We start from the raw sequence: 18,610 nt of genomic DNA, 5'->3' as shown, positions 1-18,610 counted from the left end.
CAATATACAGCTGATGTTTGGTCTGCTACCTCTGATTTCAGAGAGCAGAGGGGAGCAGGGGTGACATGCCATGTTTTTCTGAGTGAAGCAGAGAGAGAGGGGGAGGGAGAAGGAGTGAGAGAGTCCAGCCATCTCCTGTCTCTCAGTCCACTGAGCTCCACATGTCAGCACTCTCCATCCATCATGGGCTCACACACACACGCACACGGCAGAAGAACATTCCTTTTCAGAAGATAAAACCATTCTGTTATTCATCTCTCTAGTGTAATAGTGAGTGAGCTTGTGGTTCTTCTGTGTGTGTGTGTATACATGTCTGTCTTCCTGCGTGTTAGTGCCAGGTGTGTGTGTGTGTGTGTGTGTGTGTGCTCTGAGATCATCTTTAATGGCCCCTTCCCGCCACCAGTTTCTACAGACCTTTAAAGACTCTGAAGGAGCCCAGGGAATCAGAGGAGCTAGGGTTGCAGGCAGCTAAACTAGTCCCCTGTAGCTCAGTTGGTAGAGCATGGTGCTTGCAACGCCAGGGTTGTGGGTTCGTTTCCCACAGGGGGCCAGTATGAAAATGTATGCTCTGGATAAGAGCGTCTGCTAAATGACTAAAATGTAAATGTAAAGGAAGCGCCATTAGCTCCGGCCAATAACAGAGCAACTCAGACAATAGACGAAAAGTTCACACCGCAACAATGAGAAGTAATGGGGGTGCCTTGCTGAGAAAGAACAGCAAAGCAGAACCTTTAAAAGAAACACACACACCCTTAACAAGTGCAAACCCAAGCAAAATGGCCTTCGCCGGGCCGGGCGCTATCTATCCACCTCACCTCTATTGCTTTCCGATCATTATTGCCTGCCTAGGGATATTGGACACATTTTTCATTCGCTGTGGAAAATTGGCAAGAGAGAAAGTGTGTGTATGTGTGTGTAGGGGGGGGGGGGGGGGGGGGTGTTGTACCTAACAGGGGGTAAGGAATCATCTTCCTGTGAATAGGTGGATGCTTTCCCCCTCCACATGTGGAGATAGACTATAATCTTTGGTTAAAGAACTGGGAGATTGGCTGTTTGGGGCTGGGTGTGTTTTTGGATGGCTCAGTGATTTGAGACTTGAAAATAGGGTGAGGGTGTGTAAAAGAGGGTTATTGAGGGGTATTATCACTTTGGAGAGGACTGCGTGTGTGTGCCTCTCCTCAGCCACTCCAGTGGCACCCAAAACACAACACTCTGCTTTCAGCACGTTGAAAATGACCTTGAACAAGAAGTGCACTTTTGGTGACATAGAGTGAAATGTAGGAAAAATAAACTGCAAATGGAATGGTGAGTCCGTAACGAGTCCTTAAAAAACAATTGACTGGGATGTTCAGTCAGTCTGAAGGTTGAGGGCATGTACATACAGTAGGCGTTGAGGTTAAGGCCAGGCAAACAGTGTGTGTTAAGCTATTTATAATGGAGTTTAGGTCAATATATACTAAGGTCACCACTATGTGGTAAGGTCAATAAACACATTAACACGCTCTTATTGGTAGGCATTCCAAACCATTCTCTACTGCCCTATGGCCTCTTGCTTCCCAAACCACCCAAATATGCTGACAGATTGTTTAAACCTGCTCTTTTAAGCGCTCTTATGGACTTTGCACCGATTTAACTTTCATTCATTATTATGTTTTATGTTGTGTTGTGTCTCATGTGTAACTATATGTATACTGCCATCTTGGTCAGGGCTCACTTCAAAAAGAGATGTAAATCTCAATGTGACTTCTCTGGTTAAAGAAAAGACACACACACACACACACACACACACACACACACACACACACACACACACACACACACACACACATATATATCAAATAACGTCTGGTTCAACAAACTGTTGAATTCCAAAATACTGTACCTCAGATCCACTCAAAGACCCCACCTCCTCTCCTACACCCCTCCCCATAAAATCTCAAACTCTCCCCGCTCTCAAAATTCTAAATATGGATTCTGACAGCCTTGCGTAACGGTGCTGCAGTGTGCGCCGTGGCCTGAACCAAACGCCTCTGAACAAAGTGGTTTAAAGGCACCATGCAATTTTAATGTGTGAATAATGTTGTTGAATGCTGGGGATGAATCATTGATGGGTTAGCCCCCCTCTGCCCCCCCTCTGCTCCCCTCCACCCCAACTCCTAGGAGCAAAAGGGGTTATGGGGGGGTAGAGGAGGCTGGCATAATCTGACGACGGAGGGTGGCTCTAGATTGCTTTCAGTCAGTCAGTGAAATAATACCACCTTTCTATAGGAGTTGAGCCCCTTCTTACACCTGGCCTATGAGGGAGCTTGGTGTGACCTGTACTGTACTAAAGCAAAGCTGCTTTTCTCAATATGTAGACAGAAAAAGCAAATGTGAATTCTCATTATTATAGATTTGTTTCCACTAAAGAATCACAAACGCAAAGGTTGTAGAGATCATCACAATTTTGGGCAGAAAATGCTATTAATGGACTGTGTTAGGGGGAAGAGGCAATCTTAACCAATTTGTATTGCTGTTTACAGAAATGACAATTAACTAGAGGGGAAAAACACACACACACTCTTCCCCAGAGAGAGGCAGGCAACATGAGGAAACGTATCAGGTGTGAAATGATCTCCAGTGCTGGAGCCTGAGGCCATATACAGTGAGGGAAAAAAGTATTTGATCCCCTGCTGATTTTGTACGTTTGCCCAATGACAAAGACATGATCAGTCTATAATTTTAATGGTAGGTTTATTTGAACAGTGAGAGACAGAATAACAACAACAAAATCCAGAAAAACGCATGTCAAAAATGTTATAAATTGATTAGCATTTTAATGAGGGAAATAAGTATTTGACCCCTCTGCAAAACATGACTTAGGACTTGGGGGCAAAACCATTGTTGGCAATCACAGAGGTCAGACGTTTCTTGTAGTTGGCCACCAGGTTTGCACACATCTCAGGAGGGATTTTGTCCCACTCCTCTTTGCAGATCTTCTCCAAGTCATTAAGGTTTCGAGGCTGACGTTTGGCAACTCGAACCTTCAGCTCCCTCCACAGATTTTCTATTGGATTAAGGTCTGGAGACTGGCTAGGCCACTCCAGGACCTTAATGTGCTTCTTCTTGAGCCATTCCTTTGTGGCCTTGGCCGTGTGTTTTGGGTCATTGTCATGCTGGAATACCCATCCACAACCCATTTTCAATGCCCTGGCTGAGGGAAGGAGGGAAGCACCCAAGATTTGACGGTACATGGCCCCGTCCAACGTCCCTTTGATGCGGTGAAGTTGTGCTGTCCCCTTAGCAGAAAAACACCCCCAAAGCATAATGTTTCCACCTCCATGTTTGACGGTGGGGATGGTGTTCTTGGGGTCATAGGCAGCATTCCTCCTCCTACAAACACGGCGAGTTGAGTTGATGCCAAAGAGCTCCATTTTGCTCTCATCTGACCACAACACTTTCACCCAGTTCTCCTCGGAATCATTCAGATGTTCATTGGCAAACTTCAGACGGGCCTGTATATGTGCTTTCTTGAGCAGGGGGACCTTGCGGGCGTTGCAGGATTTCAGTCCTTCGCAGCGTAGTGTGTTACCAATTGTTTTCTTGGTGACTATGGTCCCAGCTGCCTTGAGATCATTGACAAGATCTTCGCGTGTAGTTCTGGGCTGATTCCTCACCGTTCTAATGATCATTGCAACTCCACGAGGTGAGATCTTGCATGGAGCCAAAGGCCGAGGGAGATTGACAGTCTTTTGTGTTTCTTCCATTTGCGAATAATCGCACCAACTGTTGTCACCTTCTCACCAAGCTGCTTGGCGATGGTCTTGTAGCCCATTCCAGCCTTGTGTAGGTCTACAATCTTGTCCCTGACATCCTTGGAGAGCTCTTTGGTCTTGGCCATGGTGGAGAGTTTGGAATCTGATTGATTGATTGCTTCTGTGGACAGGTGTCTTTTATACAGGTAACAAACTGAGATTAGGAGCACTCCCTTTAAGAGTGTGCTCCTAATCTCAGCTCGTTACCTGTATAAAAGACACCTGGGAGCCAGAAATCTTTCTGATTGAGAGGGGATCAAATACTTATTTCCCTCATTAAAATGCAAATCAATTTATAACATTTTTGACATGCGTTTTTCTGGATTTTTTTGTTGTTATTCTGTCTCTCACTGTTCAAATAAACCTACCATTAAAATTATAGACTGATCATTTCTTTGTCAGTGGGCAAACGTACAAAATCAGCAGGGGATCAAATACTTTTTTCCCCTCACTGTAGGACCTGTGCTGCTTCATCCTAATGGTGAGCTGCTCTAGAGATGATGTGTAGGTATAGATATATAGTTACTAGAACGGACATTCCCATTCAAAGTCAACATTCTGTGATGGGTGGATTCTATTTCTATGGAGACAGAAGGGAGGGACACACTCCATAGGAGCAACACATTCAATCACACAACCAGCCATGCGTCAAGCCATCTACATGTTAATAAGGAATGCATGTTACCTATGTGAAAAGGGTTGTATTGAAAAGAAGAGAAGAGGCCTGGGCAGCTGCTAGCAGGCGCTACATCTTCACTATCGTTTAGGCGTAATGTACTCAGATGGTAAAACATTGGGACCGGTTCGTACATACAACATCCTCCATACAGGCTGCAAAGGCATCGGTTTCCTCCTTAACTAGCTTTAATTGTTAATTAGTTGGGTTTTTTGGGGGGGGGGGGGGGGGGGGGGGGGGGAGAATGTGCGTACTGTCTTCTGTCTTAATAAAACTACGTTTTAGGATATGTTCCGGATGTTGCACACTGGCTGAGCACGGGGCACAACATCAGGAAGTAGCATTAGCCACTCTAGCATGGTGGTGGAAAATTGAGTTTTATTAAGACAGTAAGCATTTTTATTCAGTTTTTGGGGGAGGGATAGAAGGAAATTAAAAGAGAGAAGAGAGAGCGAGTTAGAGTTCCCGTGTGACTCAGCTTGCAATGCCAGCGTTGTGGGTTCGATTCCCACGGGGGAATAGTATGAAAAATGTATTCACTCACTACCGTAAGTCGCTCTGGATAAGAGCATCTGCTAAACAACTAAAATGTAAATGTAGAGCGAGAGGGGAGTACGCAAACAAAACATATGATTAAGATCTAAAATAGAGAAAGAAGTCAAAATGTCAGGCTGGTTTAAGAGGAGGAGAGACAGACGCTGGGTGAAGGTCAATGCTATCACTGTATTATCAAGCAACAGTGTGAATATAAACCTTAGCAACACGCACCAATTATAAAAGGAGAACAATTATAGAATTGAGAGTGGGGAAAGTTCTGCTTTCCGAAATCATGCATCTCTAGTTAGAACTTTGAAGTGCCATTGTCAGACAAATTTGGCGTCTGTGAGATAGTCGATTATTATCAGCTCTTGCTTACATGGTGTGTGTCTAGACGTAATGGTATCAGTTGGAGCACGTCCATGTCACATAAACAACGAAAGCTGGTGAGTGTGTTGCTAATGTTGTTTTTTGCTTGAGACGTAGGGCCTGCTGTCAGTGACTACATTGTGTGCTGATAATCGGCCCATAGCATTGTCACCGGCATGTTTTATTTAAATGGTGCCGTCCCTTCTTCTAACCTGTCTCACTGTTTCATTTGGTGGTGGCGTGGCCACCTGCTCAGTGCACACCGTTAAGGCTTTTTTTATGCTTAGGCCTCGGTTCAGGCTGAGGCTCAGAATCAGAAGAATCATCAGAGATGTCATGATTCATTTCTTCCCCACCATCTGAGTCCTTTTCATTCAGATCTTGCAGCAGCGCTAACGCAGCATGTGCATCCATTCGTCTTGGTCTTCTTGCCATTGGACATTACACAGTGTGTACTCCAAGTAGGCCAGAGTAGACTGACAAAACTGCTTGGATTGGGTGGACTGATATAGGGTACATTCCATTTATTATTAGAATAGATCAATACAATAGAATGACCCACCCAGTTCTTCATTCACAATTGGTGATTACCTAGGCCTAATTACGCATTCGCTTCCCCTCACTCATCAACTCCCCCTTTCTCCCCCATCATACTTTACTTCATTTATTGAATCTGTTGTTATATCTGTGAAATTAGTATCGGTATAGTTTAGCCAGTTCAGTTGAGGCAATTATCGGCGTGATTATCAACTGAGCACGGCACCTTCAATTCAACTGTCGGGTGAAGGAGGAGCAACGGGGTAAAAACCTTTATTTTTATGACATGCCCTACTAAAACTGGTTATAACTCCAGTTCTGTTTGTGATGTTAAGATTCTAAGAACGACAGTGTGTTATAAAGACTTATTTAGAAAAATCAAGACGGAGGGGGGCATGACTTTAGAAAGGGCAGAGTAATGCAATGTTTTAATTAATGAGCAGTCCAAATAACTGCTTCAGTGGTTCTGGTGTTAAACACAGTGGCACTCAGAGACACATACTGCCACATTCATCACAGTGACACTTGGACAAACCACTTTGTGTCACACTTAAAATCAGCATGGGCATGCCCAGTGGTGACAGGAACAACCTGAGAAGCGGGACCTGTGACTGTCTGTCTCTGTGTCAGTCTGAGTGGAATCCTCTGAGCATCATTTTTTCTCCCACAGTGCTTAGGGGCCACCACAGGTCAACCGCAATCAGAGGGCAGGGCAGTGAGTGCTGACAAAGCAGAGGAGAAGAGGAGAGGTAAATAGCGAGAGGATAGAGGTCAAGAAAGAGAGAGTAGAGTAGAGATAAATAGAGAGGATAGAGGTCAAGAAAGAGAGAAGAGTAGAGATAAAGAGAGGATAGAGGTCAAGAAAGAGAGAAGAGAGAAGAGTAGAGATAAATAGAGAGGATAGAGGTCAAGAAAGAGAGTAGAGTAGAGATAAATAGAGAGGATAGAGGTCAAGAAAGAGAGAGAGAGAAGAGTAGAGATAAATAGAGAGGATAGAGGTCAAGAAAGAGAGTAGAGTAGAGATAAATAGAGAGGATAGAGGTCAAGAAAGAGAGAGAGTAGAGTAGAGATAAATAGAGAGGATAAAGGTCAAGAAAGAGAGAGAGAGAAGAGTAGAGATAAATAGAGAGGATAGAGGTCAAGAAAGAGAGAGAAGAGTAGAGATAAATAGAGGAGAGAGGGAATTTTCCTTTCTGCTCTGACGCCTCACAGAGGAGAGTCTTCAGAAAATGTTATAACGTTATTTTTTTTTGTTAAAGTGTCAACTCCACCTCGTGGGGGCTGTGGGGGTGCGTGGTACGCCACTGCGTATAACTTCTAAGTTAAGTAGAACTATAAGAAATCTAAGATGTGTCAAATGAATTATGTCCAGCTCAGGGCTCCTGCTATGGATTTAGTTTGCTAACTTGCTAGCTAAGTGGCTAGATGTCAAGATCAAGTTTCTTGGTTACAGTAGAGACATTCTACTACTGCAAAGTGAAACCCAGGTAAGTCCACAGGTCACTAAATGTCTGTGGCATCTGCACACTATGGGTTTGACCAACGGTCAATTAATTCATAACTCCACACCGACTCTTACAGTCAGTTTTTGTACTACAGTGAACACTACCAGTTAAGTTTAAAACAATACAATCTTAGGCTAGATACCTCAATTCCAGCACTGGTTCATCGTCAAAAGTAGTGCACTAAATACCATCGCAATTCAATTACCTTCGACGGCAAAGCTGTGAAGAAGCCTTCTGTGCCGACATCTCTTTCAATTAAAAGATAGCGGTGGACCTTTCCCCCCAATAAATTCAAATGAATAGAAAACTCAATGATAGAAAGAAGAAAAAAAACACATCATATAGACGTGACATATTAAGGATGAAAAATTAGCCTCAGAGTAGAGAGTTAGCCTACCATTTACCTTCCAACTCAAAGACCTTACATGCAGACCAAACCAGCTCTGTGTGTCTGCGTGCACATGGTAATTTGGTCTATCACCACCAGACACTTTCATGCAGGTTTAACGCAGGTTAAAATACCAAGACCAATTGAACCAAATTAGTAAGATTGTCTCACCCAATGTTCAAGAATGGCCTTTTTCCCTTTATTCAGATTACAACCTCTCACTTTAAGTTATTTGAAAAGGAAATAATCTCCCAAATATCACTATTTCTAAAACAAGCCATAGAAAGTTGGTTGCAATTTCAATGTAATCCTCCAGAAACGACAGAACAAATAATGCAACAAATATTGTGGTTAAACTCAAATATACTAATTGATAAAAAAAAACTCTTTTTTTTGACAAAATGTTTAAAAAAGGTATAATCTTCGTAAATGATATTATCGGTAGGACTGGTGGAGTTGTCGCACATGCAGCTAACAAAAACATATGGAAATGTCTGCTCTACCCAAAATTACAACCAAATACAGTGGGGAAAAAAGTATTTAGTCAGCCACCAATTGTGCAAGTTCTCCCACTTAAAAAGATGAGAGAGGCCTGTAATTTTCTTCATAGGTACACATCAACTATGACAGACAAATTGAGATTTTTTTTTACAGAAAATCACATTGTAGGATTTTTTATGAATTTATTTGCAAATTATGGTGGAAAATAAGTATTTGGTCACCTACAAACAAGCAAGATTTCTGGCTCTCACAGACCTGTAACTTCTTCTTTAAGAGGCTCCTCTGTCCTCCACTCGTTCCCTGTATTAATGGCACCTGTTTGAACTTGTTATCAGTATAAAAGACACCTGTTCACAACCTCAAACAGTCACACTCCAAACTCCACTATGGCCAAGACCAAAGAGTTGTCAAAGGACACCAGAAACAAAATTGTAGACCTGCACCAGGCTGGGAAGACTGAATCTGCAATATGTAAGCAGCTTAGTTTGAAGAAATCAACTGTGGGAGCAATTATTAGGAAATGGAAGACATACAAGACCACTGATAATCTCCCTCGATCTGGGGCTCCACGCAAGATCTCACCCCGTGGGGTCAAAATGATCACAAGAACAGTGAGCAAAAATCCCAGAACCACACGGGGGGACCTAGTGAATGACCTGCAGAGAGCTAGGACCAAAGTAACAAAGCCTACCATCAGTAACACACTACGCCACCAGGGACTCAAATCCTGCAGTGCCAGACGTGTCCCCCTGCTTAAGCCAGTACATGTCCAGGCCCGTCTGAAGTTTGCTAGAGTGTATTTGGATGATCCAGAAGAGGATTGGGAGAATGTCATACTCAACTCGTCGTGTTTGGAGCACAAAGAATGCTGAGTTGCATCCAAAGAACACCATACCTACTGTGAAGCATGGGGGTGGAAACATCATGCTTTGGGGCTGTTTTTCTGCAAAGGGACCAGGACGACTGATCCGTGTAAAGGAAAGAATGAATGGGGCCATGTATCGTGAGATTTTGAGTGAAAACCTCCTTCCATCAGCAAGGGCATTGAAGATGAAACGTGGCTGGGTCTTTCAGCATGACAATGATCCCAAACACACCGCCCGGGCAACGAAGGAGTGGCTTCGTAAGAAGCATTTCAAGGTCCTGGAGTGGCCTAGCCAGTCTCCAGATCTCAACCCCATAGAAAATCTTTGGAGGGAGTTGAAAGTCCGTGTTGCCCAGCGACAGCCCCAAAACATCACTGCTCTAGAGGAGATCTGCTTGGAGGAATGGGCCAAAATACCAGCAACAGTGTGTGAAAACCTTGTGAAGACTTACAGAAAACGTTTGACCTGTGTCATTGCCAACAAAGGGTATATAAAGTATTGAGAAACTTTTGTTATTGACCAAATACTTATTTTCCACCATAATTTGCAAATAAATTCATTAAAAATCCTACAATGTGATTTTCAGGATTTTTTTTTCTTCATTTTGTCTGTCATAGTTGACGTGTACCTATGATGAAAATTACAGGCCTCATCTTTTTAAGTGGGTGAACTTGCACAATTGGTGGCTGACTAAATACTTTTTTTCCCCCACTGTAATTGCAGCATTACCACAAAAATGGAAAAGGAAAGTGGAAAATGTAAGGAACTTGTCTGTCGGCCTTGCATTAAAGAACATAATTGGTTAAAGAAAATTGCGATAAATAAAAAAGTATACCAGTTTCACTTAAGGACCAAAGGATTGACAGCTGTCCCATATAGATTGCAAAATAGTTGGGAAGAGATTTTTGACGTACCGATTCCATGGCATAGTGTTTATGAATTGATACGCAAAACGACGCCGGATTCAAAACTTTGAATTTTTCAATTTAAATTATTATATAGAATTCTTGCTACCAATAGAATGTTATTTATATGGGGGATACAATCTTCCCAGCTCTGCAGATTTTGCTGCGAAGAGACAGAATCATTAGATCATTTGTTTTGGCACTGTCCATTTGTAGCTTGTTTTTGGACACAGGTCCAGGAATGGCTAAAGGATTGAAATATTTACCTGGAGCTAACCCTGCAGATAGCACTACTGGGTGATCTGAAAAGTCAGTCAATCGATCAATAATATAATAATACTTTTAGCAAAAATGTTTATTTTCAATTTACGATCTGTAGAAACAACGAGAATAGAAAGGTTCAGAACTTTTGTAAAACATCACAGTACAGTTAAAAAATATATGGCAAATAGAAATCCAATATGGATGGTGTTAAGAGATAGATGGGAGGTGTTGAATGGAGCTGAAGGATGGGACTAATAACAACAACAAGATAACAAATGTAAAGCATACTGTGTCCATAATAAGTATATAGGTTATAGGTAAAAAATGAAAATGATCAGAGGAAGTTCAGGAGTAAAAACAAACTAAATATAATTATTGTAGAATTTGACTGTGTCCATAAAATGTATGTAGTATGTATGGGCTGGAAGTAGAGGCCTAAGCGTTGTTGTTCACTAGTTTACTCCAATTGGGGAAGGGGTGGTGGCTTTGGAAAGTAATGAAGGGAAATATATATATTTTTTAAATAGAAAATTAACTGAACCAACGATATTCATTTGGGGAGAGGTCGAAACACACATGAAACATTCATGGACATTTTGCTAGGTTGCTGTTGCTATATAATTTGTCCTGGGAGATGAACATTGGGTTGTTATTTTACCTGAAATGCATATGGTCCTTCGTAGAATTTTGACCCATGTTGAGTCATGCAAAATCGTGTGTTCTCTACTCAGACAATTCACCCACAGTTTTTCTCCTCTTTCATTCTATTGGGCTCCAGAGTGGCACAGCCGTCTAAGGCACTGCATCTCAGTGCTAGAGGCGTCACTACAGACCCTGGTTCGATTCCAGGCTGTCTCACAACCGGCCGTGATTAGGAGTCCCATAGGGCGCCGCACAATTGGCCCAGCGTCATCTGGGTTAGGGTTTGGCCAGAGTAGGCTGTCATTGCAAATAAGAATTTGTTTTTAACTTACTTGCCTAGTTAAATAAATAAAAAATAATTATACTTCTTCGGATTTTATATGGTGGTTGGCAACCAACTTTAAAAGGTACATTACCAACACCAAATGGACTGGAGTGTGGACCTCCATCTTTCAATAACTCACGTGGGTATATGCTCCTAAAAACCAATGAGGAGATGGGAGAGGCGGGACTTGCAGCGCGTCAAGCATCCAAAATAGAACCAAGTTCTATTTTATCGCCTGGCTACGCATACGCTCGTTGGCGCTTGAAATTATTGAATAACGTGTATGTGTAAATGCATTTTGCAACGCTCGCACACGCAATGCGGGAGGTGTGGTCAGCATGTTAGGCACATCTGTTAACAGCTACGTCCAACATCCTGGAGACACTTCGTTCCAAACTGTATTCAAATGAATAGAAAACTCAAATGATAGAAAACACATCATATAGACGTGACATATTAAGGATGAAAAATTAGCAGAGTGGGAAGGGGGAAGATTTGATATCCTGGAGAGGAGAGAAGCAATTTTGAAAAGTGAACGTTAACACAATGTCTTCAAGCCTAAACATGAGTGAGTCACACAGCAAAGGGAGTTAAACATCTCATAGTTGCTTATCTTCTCCAAGTCTCACTCCCAAGACTACTTGGCTCTACTAAAGCCAAATGAAAACACAAACATCATATAAAAGTCAGAGAGGAGAGAACTTGGTGGGGAGACGACATTAAGGGAAATATTGATTCTGTCCGTCCAAGCAGCACGGCATCATGGTCAATAAAGCCCCTTACTTTCCCTTAATGGTGTTACTTCACAAATGGCACCTTATTCCCTATATAGTGCACTAATTTTGACCAGAACCCTATGGGCCCTGATCAAAAGTTGTGCACTATATAGGGAATAGGGTGACATTTGGGACGCAGCCCTAGGAGATGCGACAGGCACTACCTCTTCCCATCCCCTGTGGCTTCAGCCAACAATGCCATAAACCCAAGACAGATGCTCGTTCTAAATGTTATTTTATTATGGCTGACAGGAAATACATTTCTTTATCAATAGCAATTTGTCCAGGTTAGTGCCTGGGCCCGGCTGGCGTGACTGGAAAGACCGGCCAGATCAACAAAGATGACCCGTTAAGCTGTTTTACTAATGCTTATTCTACGGTATTAGAGGGACACACACACACACACACACACACACACACACACACACAGTGTCTCTCAAACACACATCGTTGGAGAGCATCTGTTGCAGACAAGCTTACAGATGATTGCTTACCAATTTTGACCGTTGTTCACGAAAAGCTACAAAAATAACCAAATAAGTGGAGGACTTGAGGCAGTCTGAACGAGCCCACAGCGCCATAACCATCATAATGAATATAATTAATTGCGGGCCGCAATTTAGACTCAAATTGGTACAGTACGCTTACTTCTCTGAATAGAGGTCCATACACAACACACATTTACGTCAATAAAAGACAAAACAATCCAAAAACTAAACAATGATCTTAGTCCCTGTGAATACCCACCCTAAAACACACCTCAAAAGAACTTAATAGCCGTAGCCTAATGCTAGCGCCTCCCATTCACTCTATAGGGGCATTTCCCATCCATACTGTAATAGGGGCTACATTAAGCGCTAGGCTAAACGACTTCCTCATTCACTGTGAGGCTTTTGGAGCCCATCCAGTACCATTAGAGAGGAATGATGTGTTTATCAGACATTATGGGACATGCACCTGCTCTATTGTGACGAAGAGGGGAGGAAAGGTGAGTGCTGCATCCCAAATGGCACCCTATTTCCTACATAGTGCACTACTTTTGACCAGAGTGCAATGGCTACATCTATGGGCCCTGGTCAAAAGTAGTGCACTATATAGGGAATAGGGTGACATTTGGGATGCTGGCGAGAAGTGGGGAAGGAGCTGGGAGGGAAGCCACGATGCCTCATCAAGGCTGGCTAATAGATCACCCACTCACACCCAGGAAATTACCTCTCGATGGCGCCCTCTCCCAGGCATAATTAATTGAGCCCCAAGAAAAGGATAGGTGGAAAGGGGGATGAAATAAGCGCTGATGTGCTTCGGAAGATAAATAGATTGAACACATGTGGGAGAAGGAATGAATGTGACCTTTTTTACTATTAATGGAATAGAGAATTGGCAGGGGGTTTCTGCAAACGTGTCCTTTCTCTTCTCGTGTCCTATGTCTCCTGAGTGGCGCAGTGGTCTAAGGCGCCGCATCGCAGTGCTAACTGTGTCACTAGAGATCCTGGTTCGAATCCAGGCTCTGTCGCAGCCGGCCGCGACTGGGAGACTCATGGGCGGCGCACAATTGGCCCAGCGTCGTCCAGGGTAGGGGAGGGAATGGCCGGCAGGGATGTAGCTCAGTTGATAGAGCATGGCGTTTGCAACGCCAGGGTTGTGGGTTCGATTCCCACGGGGGGCCAGTATAAAAAAAAATAAAAAAAATGTATTCACTAACTGTAAGTCGCTCTGGATAAGAGCGTCTGCTAAATGACTAAAATGTAAATGTAAATGTCTTCCTTTCTTTTGGAATCAGGATCAGGAAACTATACAGCGCATTCAGGAAGTATTCACACCCCTCGACTTTTTCCACAGTTTGTTGTGTTACAAAGTGGGATTAAAATTGATTTAACAGTCATTTTTTGTCAATGATCTAGACCAAATACTATAATGTCAAAGTATATATATATATATATATATATATATATATATATATATATATATATATATATATATATATATATATATATATATATATATATATGGTATGTGTTTGGGTAAAAATTACATTTTTGTTTTATTCTATAAACTACTGACAACATTTCTCCCAAATTCCAAATAAAAATATTGTCATTTAGAGCATTTATTTGCAGAAAATGACAACTGGTCAAAATAACAAAAAAGATGCAGTGTTGTCAGACCTCGAATAATGCAAAGAAAATAAGTTCATGTTCATTTTTTCACAACACAATAGTAATGTTTTAACTTAGGAAGAGTTCAGAAATCAATATATGGTGGAATAACCCTGATTTTCAAATCACAGCTTTCATGCGTCTTGGCATGCTCTCCACCAGTGTTTCACATTGATGTTGGGTGACTTTATGCCACTCCTGGCGCAAAAATTCAAGCAGCTCGGCTTTGTTTGATGGCTTGTGACCATCCATCTTCCTCTTGATCACATTCCAGAAGTTTTCAATGGGGTTCAGGTCTGGAGATTGGGCTGGGTCTTGATCTGGTGGTCCTCCATCCACACCTTGATTGACCTGGCTGTGTGGCATGGCGCATTGTCCTGCTGGAAAAAACAATCCTCAGAGTTGGGGAACAATGTCAGCCTTGCTGAAGCACCCCCAGATCATCAACGATCCTCCACCAGATTTCACAGTGGGTGCGAGACACTGTGGCTTGTAGGCCTCTCCAGGTCTCCGTCTAACCATTAGACGACCAGATGTTGGGCAAAGCTGAAAATTTGACTCATCAGAGAAGATGACCTTACTCCAGTCCTCTACGGTCCAATCCTTATTTTATTCTACTTTACCTTTATTTAACTAGGCAAGTCAGTTAAGAACAAATTCTTATTTACAAATGACAGCCAACACCGGCCAAACCCGGACGACGCTGGGCCAATTGTGCACCGCCCTATGGGACTCCCAATCACGGCCGGTTGTGATACAGCCTGGAATCGAACCAGGGGGTCTGTAGTGACGCCTCAAGCACTGAGATGCAGTGCCTTAGACCACTGCGCCACTCGGGAGGCTCTTATGGTCTTTTGCAAACCTCAGCCTGGCTCTTCTTTGCTTCTCATTGATGAAGGGCTTTTTTCTAGCTTTGCACGATTTCAGCCCTGCCCCAAGGAGCCTGTTTCGAACCGTCCTCGCCGTGCACTTCACCCCAGCTGCCATTTGCCATTCTTTTTATAGGTCACTTGATGTCATCCTACGGTTGTTGAGTGACATTCAAATGAGTTGGCGGTCATCCCGGTCAGTAGAGAGTCATTTTCGCCCTCTGCCGGTCTGTAGCTTTGTTGTCCCCAATGTCTGCTGCTTGACCTTGTTCTTATGAACCGCCGTCTTTGAAATTTTAAGGATGGAAGCAACCTGATGCTCACTGTATTTCTCTGCCAGTAAAGCCAGAATTGAACCCTTCTTTTCCTCACCTCAAAACTTTCCTTTTCAACTCTTTTGGCATGGTCAATAGTTATTTTTTGATTAATATTACTTTTGAGGTACTATTAGCACTGCTTTTGCCATCCAGCTGGTCCTATTGCAAGAGGATAGTGATGACCACAGCAGTGGTTTTTATACTTTTCCTTGTTAAATAAGATTTGGTTCATGTGATCACCTAATCAGTACCTAATTCAGTAGAATGAGGTGTGCCTGTGTTGGAATTCAACAGACACTGGAATGGAATGGCTGTCATACATGTAGAGATGCTGATTTAAGAAACATTTGAAGTGGTCTCTTGATAGAGAAATTTGTATGGTTAGAGTAATGACTAAAAGTGTTCCACCCCGATACTGTATAAATGTGTAAACTGTGTTAGAGTTATAAGACAATAAACCCACTAACAGAAAAGGGGGTTAGAAACTGCTGAGACAAACATTCCAGGAGAAAGGATACCTAGAAACGGTCAAACTTAAACATTCTGTACTGTGGAAATTTACAGGCTGCCTAAAGGTGGGCGGAGCAAAGTCCTTTGTGTGGACGCATATAAAAGGGCTGTGTGTGTTTTTAGCGCCAGAGCTCTCTCTGAATAAAATTGCCGATCCATTACAGACTGGAGAATTTGTTTAATTCTTAATTAACTAGAGCCTTACAACCTCTGGGAATTATTCAAAGCTTGAGTATTAGAGATAGAAATTCTTGTGACATCTCTTAATTTTTTCCACAGCTGTATATGAAAAATAAAACACTAATATACTGCATCTTGTTTAGAGAAGTGTTCAGCCATGTTAGAACCACCTTTGGCAGCGATTACAACTGTGAGTCTTTCTGGGTAGGTCTAAGAGCTTTCCACACCTAGATTGTGCAACATTCGCCCATTATTATTTAAAACATTCTTCAAGCTCTGTCAAATTGGTCAACAAAAGTAAACTGTAACTCAGCCACTCAGGAACATTCACCGTTATCTTGGTACGCAACTCCAGTGCAGATTTTGCCTTGTATTTTAGGTTATTGTCCTGCTGAAAGGTGAATTCATCTACAAGTGTCTGGTGGAAAGCAGACTGAACCAGGTTTTCCTCTAGGATTTTGCCAGTGCTGAGCTCCATTCAGTTTCTTTTTTATCCTGAAAAACTCCAGTCCTTAAAGATGAAAAGAGTACCCATAACATGATGCAGCCACCACTATGCTTGAAAACATGGAGAGTGGTACTCAGTAATGTGTTGTATTGGATTTGCCTCAAACATAACACTTTGTATTCAGGAAAACAATTGAATTGCTTTGCCACATTATTTTGCAGTATTACTTTGGATGCATGTTTTGGAAGATTTTTATTCTGTACAGGCTTCCTTTTCACTCTGTCAATTAGGTTATTATTGTGGAGTAACTACAATGTTGTTTATCATCCTCAGTTTTCTCCCATCACACCCATTAAAACTAACTGTTTTAACGTCACCATTGGCATCATGGTGAAATCCCGGAGAGGTTTCCTTCATGAGTTAGGAAGTAGGCCTGTATCTTTGTAGTGACTGGGTGTATTGATACACCATCCAAAGTGTAATGAATAACTTCACCATGCTCAAAGGGATATTCAATGTCTAATTTTTTTATGTTTACCCATCTAGCAATAGGTGCCATTCTTTGCATTGGAAAACCTCCCTGGTCTTTGCGGTTGAATGTGTGTTTGAAATTCACTGCTCGACATTACAGATAATTGTATGTGTGGGGTACAGAGATGAGGTAGTCATTCAGAAATCATGTTAAAACACTAGTATTGCACAGAGTGAGTCCATGCAACGTATTATGTGACTTGTTAAGCAAATGTTTACTACAGAACTTAATTAGGCTTGCCATAAAGGAGTTGAATACTTATTGACTCAAGATATGTCAGCTTTTCATTTCTTATTAATTTGTCAAATTCTCGAAAAACATAATTCCACTTTGAAATTATGGGGTATTGTGTGTAGGCCAGTGACCAAAGAAATCAATAATTTAATCAATTTTAAATTCATGCTGTAACACAACAAAATGTGGAAAAAGTCAAGGGGTGTGACTACTTTCTGAAGGCACTGTAAATATATAAATCAACTTTCGTGATTGGCTCATAATGCTACTGTTAATGCCTTTCGACAGTATGTACACCGGGGAAATACGCTGCATACCACTCCATTTTAGAATAGACACTCACTAAGGACAAGTTTTGCAAAGGGAGGGTATATTACAGGAAACTTTCTACGTTTACCAGTAAACTACCAGAACTTGTGTATCTTTCAAGGATTTTATGTAATCTATCACAAGACATCTAGTGGCCCTATTGGGTACTTCATATTACTCAGGCTTTATCACATGTAAAATATATGAAATAATTCAATTTGATTTTAAAATAAAATAGAATGACAAGCTGTAAAACATTATCCTAAATATAAACCATACATTTAGTGAATACCATTGGTATTTAATATGATGGTTTTAGCATGAAATACCCTTTTTTTTACACATTTAATTTACTATGTCAATATATGTACTCGTTATCAATGTTTTGGCGTCAAACTGGCGGCAGTTGTGAAAAAAGTCAATAGTTGGAGGAGTTGCAGTGGTAATTTAAAATAATGCCATTGTTGATTAGATGCTTTTTCATTAATTAGGCTATTTTCTCTTGAACCATACCCACTGGGCAAACACTGGTTGAATCAACGCTGTTTCCACATTATTTCAAATTACTTTCAACCAACGTGGAATAGTTGTTGAATTGACGTCTGTGCCCAGTGGGTACGGTCTATCTACTAGAAACTCATGGACAATATCGACACATAAAAAATGAATACTATATGAATACATTTTTTTTTTATTCAAGTATAAATTGGCAAGTTACGATGGATTGCTATAGATTTTCTGTTAATTACCAAAATTACTGAAGATTCCAGTAACTTTGGTAAATTACCGGTAGCTTCACAACCCTACTAAGGACGCAACAAACCAAAGGGCCAATCAGAGAAGTAGAGGGGGTGGCTCAGTCCCATAGAGGTTAATGGAAGGGCTAAGGTCAGGGGTGAGGCTTAGACAGGATACATTCTAACACCTTCTGCATTGCTTTGTATGAGGCTTTTCGAGGACAGTTACTGTA

At 41.8% G+C, this 18,610-nt stretch overlaps 1 protein-coding gene across 2 annotated transcripts in view; it reads right to left on the bottom strand.

Moving 5' to 3' along the window:
* The window catches only part of chchd3a (coiled-coil-helix-coiled-coil-helix domain containing 3a), a 97,252-nt gene that overhangs the window by 61,009 nt on the left and 17,633 nt on the right, over window positions 1-18,610 (bottom strand). The window lies entirely within an intron of this gene.

The sequence above is a fragment of the Coregonus lavaretus genome (genome assembly GCF_964263955.1).
Source record: "Coregonus lavaretus genome assembly, chromosome: 5".
NCBI classification, from domain to species: Eukaryota; Metazoa; Chordata; class Actinopteri; order Salmoniformes; family Salmonidae; genus Coregonus; species Coregonus lavaretus.
This window is presented reverse-complemented; position numbering and strand designations above follow the sequence as displayed.